Source organism: Akebia trifoliata, chromosome 6 (genome assembly GCF_017979445.1).
Source record: "Akebia trifoliata isolate Shusen 1 chromosome 6, ASM1797944v1, whole genome shotgun sequence".
Lineage (NCBI taxonomy): Eukaryota > Viridiplantae > Streptophyta > Magnoliopsida > Ranunculales > Lardizabalaceae > Akebia > Akebia trifoliata.
This window is the reverse complement of record NC_141380.1, coordinates 10,235,670-10,241,916: the sequence shown is the minus strand read 5'-3', so window position 1 is coordinate 10,241,916 and position 6,247 is coordinate 10,235,670. Positions and strand designations below refer to the sequence as shown.

Genomic DNA, 6,247 nt, shown 5'->3' with positions numbered 1-6,247 from the left:
GGGACCATTAAAAAATAAAAAATTTAATAAATGTCCAACTAAGCTACGGCACAAAACTTAGGAGCTATTTGTAAATAAATCCCTCTACCAGGATCCTTTTAAGTAATTTTCCTCAACATATATAATATTTTTCATACTTTCTCACATATTAGGATGCAGAATTTACCCTTGTAATGGACATGCAAAATACAAATATTTAACAAAATATATAATATAATTTCATACTTTCTCACATACTATATTAAGAAGATAAGGGATTGATCCAAAACTGCTCCAATAGATTGTTAAATCGGATTCTTATCGGATGAAAATCCAGATATAAAGTTACCAATTTGGAATGTGATCTGATTCATTGACAGCCCTAACCGAACCAAGCCAGTAAAAAGGTGACCGGTTTTGCTTATTGTTTTAACTTATAACATCAATTAAAAACTCATAACATGACTGAAAACTATTATCATTCATAGTGAGAACAAAAGATCCAACCGAAAGCACAAGCATAGCCAACAAAGCAAATTAATCCCAACAAAACCTACAAAAATATAATCCTCCAAATTTTTCAGTGTCTAATATTTTCAAACCAGGAAGAAAAACGAAGCATGCAGGCGGATCAACGCTTCCCACCACCACATCCAAGTTTGGGGCCCTTTGGTGCAGCACCCTTGGACATACCACCCTTACTCTGACTCTTTTGGGACTTGGCCATTACCTCTGCTTTCTTTGCCTTCTTTTCATCCTTTGTTTTCTTTATCCTCTCCTTGATTTCACGGCATAACACAAGGATATTTAGTCGACAAATATAACACACGATGAGGGCGCTTTTATAAATGGAAAGGACCATACCGGAGTGCAGCCTCTTGGGCAGCATCTCGAACTTCTGCCTTCTCAGTTCTTTTCTTCTGGATCACTTCCAAGGTGGCACCCACTATGGACCTCGAATAAGGCTTCTTAGTTGCACGACGCCTCTTCTTTACAGCCTCTGCTACAATGTCCTGCAAAATGCAACCAAAATACAACAATATGATTCACGAACAAGTCACGAGTCCAACAAGAGCAAACATTACTACTTCAATAGAGAAAACAAAACACCTTCTTATGTTGCTTCCTGTACATGGCTGTCCATGTAAGCTTTGATGGCTTCAGTCAGTTGTGCAAGTACCTCTTGCACTTTGAATTGGCGAAGAGGAACACCTAAATGAATCAAAAGAGAAATTTATTCAATTTTTATGGTTGGGTGGCATGGCGTGGGGGTGGGGGGCTCAAGCAAATGAATTGTGTCAAAACACAATCAATGATCGTACCTGAGAATCTGCTCGAACAAATCTAATACCCCTGCCAGGGTATATCTTGGCACCACTGAAGCGGCAGAGTTCAGTCTTGAAACGTAAACAATTCAATACTGAATCCAAAAACTAATCTAATACTAAGTGCAATGGGCAGTAGCAAGTATATTACATGGAAAGTACATTGATCTAATCACTTACCACTGCTCATGAAATCAAACCCAGAGATTAGCTTCCAACTTTGACATTGTGGGTTCAAGTCCAACTTACCCATAAAAAAATGGGCATATTTTTTTTTTTGATAAATATTCAACGCGCTACAAGAGCATTATATAACAACCAATTGTATTCATACTCATATATCAAAGATGTCACTTTAACCATTTTTATTTTTATTTTTTTGATAACGGGGGTTGTCCGTATTTACATCCGACTAGGGGGGACTGGATGAGCCAGGGCTGGAACCAAGGCATATGGACCCCTCCCTTGGGCACGTGCAATGCCCACACATCACACACACAGGTAAGTGAGGGAACACCCTCACGGGTGGCCCTGAGGAAATATTGCTCATACTGGTATCGAACACACAACCTACAGACTCTCACAGCTTATTGGATTCAAAATTTCCATTGAGCTACCCCCCTCGGGGTTCATTTTTACCATTGATATCATCATCTATGGCTTATCCCAAATATTGGGGTCGACAAAATCAATCCTATTTCACTATCTCACTCTATTTAGAGCTATAAATTTTATCTATAAAGCCTTCCTTTTTTTTATTACTATTTTACACTGCTTAGTGCCCTTGTAAATTGTAGCAAATTAGCAAAGAATTGCACCACAATTTTTTTTTTACTGCAAAACTATGAGACTCTTTTGCAGATACATTTTTTGCAGCATTACTCGAGGGAATTTGTGAGGTGCACAACAAATTGAAGCGATTTGCAGTTCTACCAAACAGGGCCTTACCTATCATAGAATGATCGAGACCCATTGAACTAAAGAAGAGACACAATATATGTGGTTCAGAGATTTTGAGATCTAAAAGATGATATTTTTAAAACTCACAGGAAACTTCTTCACAGTTCACAGAGATAGTGAGACCCCAATCGGATCTATAGATCCCCAAATAATTAGCAAAGAAACAAACCCTAGATTAATCAATCGTGATTTCAAGCTGTACAACACCACATCTAACATCAACCCTAATAAGAATCTAACCTAAAACTCAATCAGAAAGTAACATAAACAGAATTGGATATTTACAGATCTAAATCAAGAACATTAAGGATGCAACAAGAAAATCTCACTTTAGAACCATTGTTGTTGCTGCTGCTCTGCTCCGCCGTCTCGTTTGAACAAAGATACCGGCGTCGTCGTCGATGGATTTCATTTGAACAAAGTTACCGGCGTCGTCTTCGTCGTCAAAGAGTTAGATCGGTGATTCGATGGTCGTCGTCGTCGATGAGATCGGTCGGCTGGTCGTCGTCTTCAATGAGATCAGTCGGCTGTGAAATCGAATGGTGAATGTGAACGAGGTTAAAATCGCGGATAGGGATGTAAATGTTAAAAAAGTCGAAGGGCATAACAGTCTTTTCATATCATCGCGTTTTAACGCGGTTGCGCGAAGCTCCTCACATCCACTTTTCAAAACAGCGGTAAAAATGACAAAATTGCGTTAAAAACTTCAAAACGCTGCGTTTTAACGCTGTATCAAACACTCAAAAAAAAAATAAAATCTCGCGTTTTAACGCAAACGCCGGTAAATTTGCGTTTTGAAGCGCAATCAATCGCACCCTGAGTCTTTCATAGACATAGCTTCCCAGCTCTCTAGAAAAGCCAATCCCGTACCTCTGATTCTAGCTAAAACCTTCTCAGGTTTGGATGCCATAAAAAATGGTGAGGGAAGGAATTTCAAAGGAAGCCCTCACCTACTTTATATGTGGCTCTGCGACCGTCTCAAAATTGTGGACATTCCTTCAACCCTCGAGTATAGGCCAGAGCACTTTTCCAAGAGAAACATGTTAGTGCGTCACAACTCAATCAAGGCTTGGGGCAAATGGTTGGATTCTCGTCTTGCACTTCATATTGGTTTGAGATGCCCTTGGTGGATGACGGACTACCCTGTTTTAGGTACCAAAGGATCCTATTATGTCCGTTTGATCGGACTAGATGAGACATCTTTTTACCAACCTGCTTTGATCCCAGAACAATACGGAGTACCTATAGAGTTTTCGCTACCTCAACACAAACAATTCTTTTCTCCCGAACCATTGACTGAAAAGTTAGTGCATCTCATTGAGAAGGCTTGGAACAAGCGCACCTTAGGATATCCAGATGGACCAGCAGAGTTCAAAGAGCTAGTCGTTAGAACTAAAAGAAGCAAGCCTAATTGTCCCAGCAATCCTAATGACGATCAAAACAAATCCAAGCGTCCATGTAAAAGAATGTAAAACAGGGTTATTTGAAAGTTGTAATTCAATGAAAATCCTATTTGTCAAATAATTTTCAATAGTTCAATGAAATTTCTTTCAGTATATTTGTGGATAATCATGGCATAAATGAATTGTTTAATGGGTTGGTGTACAAAATTCAAAATGTAATCTTCTTTTTCAAAATGTCTTACCGACTCCGTGTCGATGCCAGCTCCGTGCTGATGTAATCATTTTAAATTTTACCGACTCCGTGTCGATGCCAGCTCCGTGCTGATGAAATCTTTTTTAAATACTTTACCGACTCCATGTCGATGCCAGCTCCGTGCTGATGAAATTTCATTTTTTCAAAATGCTTTACCGACTCCGTGTCGATGCCAGCTCTGTGCTGATGAAATCGTTTTTAAATTTTACCGACTCCGTGTCGATGCCAGCTCCGTGCTGATGAAATTTCTTTTTCAAAATATTTTACCGACTCCGTGTCGATGCCAGCTCCTTGTTGATGAAATTTCATTTTTTCAAAATACTTTACCGACTCCGTGTCGATGCCAGCTCCGTGCTGATGAAATCATTTTTAAATTTTACCGACTCCATGTCGATGCCAGCTCTGTGCTGATGAAATTTCTTTTTCAAAATACTTCACCGACTCTGTGTCGATGCCAGCTCCGTGCTGATGAAATTTCACTTTTTCAAAATGCTTTACCGACTTCGTGTCGATGCCAGCTCCGTGCTGATGAAATCGTTTTTAAATTTTACCGACTCTGTGTCGATGCCAGCTCCGTGCTGATGAAATTTCTTTTTCAAAATGCTTCACCGACTCCGTGTCAATGCCAGCTCCATGCTGATGAAATTTCACTTTTTTAAAATGCTTTACCGACTCCGTGTCGATGCCAGCTCCGTGCTGATGAAATTTCTTTTTCAAAAATATTTTCCCGACTCCGTGTCGATGCCAGCTCCGTGCTGATGAAACTACATTTTTCAAAATGTTTTCCCGACTCCGTGTCGATGCCAACTCTGTGTTGATGTAATTCTTTTTCAAAATATTTTGCTAGTCCCGTGTTAATGCCAACTTCGCGTTAATGTCGGCTCCAAACCAAAGAACTCTTTCTTTAAAACTCGTTCGCTTTAAAATAAATAACTTTTACCCGACCTAATAAAATGTCAGGCATTTTTCTTTTTGTAAACAAGATAGTAATGCTTGGTCTTCTGTACCCAAAGGTGGCCAAACAAAAGAAGTACAAACAACCTGAGAAGCCTCCGTATTTCCTTCGATTTACATCAACATGAGCAACTCAGAGGACCCACAACCTGCGACAAGTGAACTTGCTGAAGCTAATGCAATGATAGCGAAGTTAATAGAAACAACGAAAAGACAAGAACAAATGTTGATGGCTGTTTTTAGTAATACTAACTTCCTACAAGCACAAGCCGCTCAGCACCAAGCATCTGGATCAAATCCAGAACCCCTTGAACAGACACGACCAGATCAACAGACCACCACACCTCCTACGGTGCCAATGTATCAGGGCCCTCCACTTTACATCCTACAGAATCAACCACCTCCGGTGGTAATCCCAGATGATGAGTGTGACTTCAGGGTGCCTGAGGCCAAAAATGCCACTGATAACAAAATGGCCCAGCAGATAGAGTCTCTCCAAGAAGAAATGAGACGGATGAAGGGTACAAATACTTTAGGAGGAACAAGATTCAGGGACCTTTGCTTTTATCCTAATGCACAGTTGCCGGTCAAGTTCAAATGTCCGGAGTTTGAAAAGTACAGTGGGGTGGGGTGTCCTCTGTCACATCTAAAACTATACTGCGGATCCATGTGCCAATACGGCGAAGATGACAGGCTACTGGTGCAATTGTTTCAAAGAAGCTTGAAAGGGCCAACACTTAAATGGTTTTCCGGATTAGACCATACGCTTATCAAAAGTTGGCAAGACTTGGCTGAAATGTTCTGGCATAATTATCGGTTCAATACGGATGTGGGATTGGATCGAAACGACATGGCTAAAATGGTGAGAAAACAGAGGGAAACAGTAAAAGAGTATGCCCAAAGATGGCGGGAGTCTGCCTCACAAGTGAGGCCTGCAATGACTGAACAAGAGATGAACACCACGTTCATCTCAACACTAGGGCATGATTTTTATACGCATCTGGTTGGACATACCACGGGCACTTTCTCCAATCTTGTTCAAGTGGCAGACCGGGTCGAGGATGGGATCCGAACTGGTTTAATATTTGACTTCACATCCCTAAGTGCAGCAGCAGGGACATCGGCACAGAAGAAGTTCGTGCCTTTTATCAAAAAGAAAGAGGAAACTCAAATCAACAATGTACAACCCAGCCAACCTCTTTTCATTCAGGCACCAGTTCAGAGGCCGCAGGCACCACAAGTCCCTTGGGCGCCAATACCTCAAACTGCTTGGGTTCTAGCACCGCAGAATCTCTTTTAGACAGTTCCTCCGCAAGTACAACCAGTACCACAGTATGGGCAAAATCAACAAGCACGACCCAACAGGGTAAACA

General features: G+C 40.8%; 1 pseudogene across 1 annotated transcript; it reads right to left on the bottom strand.

Moving 5' to 3' along the window:
- Positions 1 to 795: 795 nt before the first annotated feature.
- LOC147400172 (large ribosomal subunit protein eL24-like) lies at positions 796 to 2,650 on the bottom strand (annotated as a pseudogene). The gene is made up of 4 exons (XR_015179216.1): positions 2,596 to 2,650; positions 1,302 to 1,379; positions 1,090 to 1,191; positions 796 to 992 (listed from the first exon to the last, which is right to left on the bottom strand). The product of XR_015179216.1 is annotated as a large ribosomal subunit protein eL24-like (transcript).
- Positions 2,651 to 6,247: the final 3,597 nt, after the last annotated feature.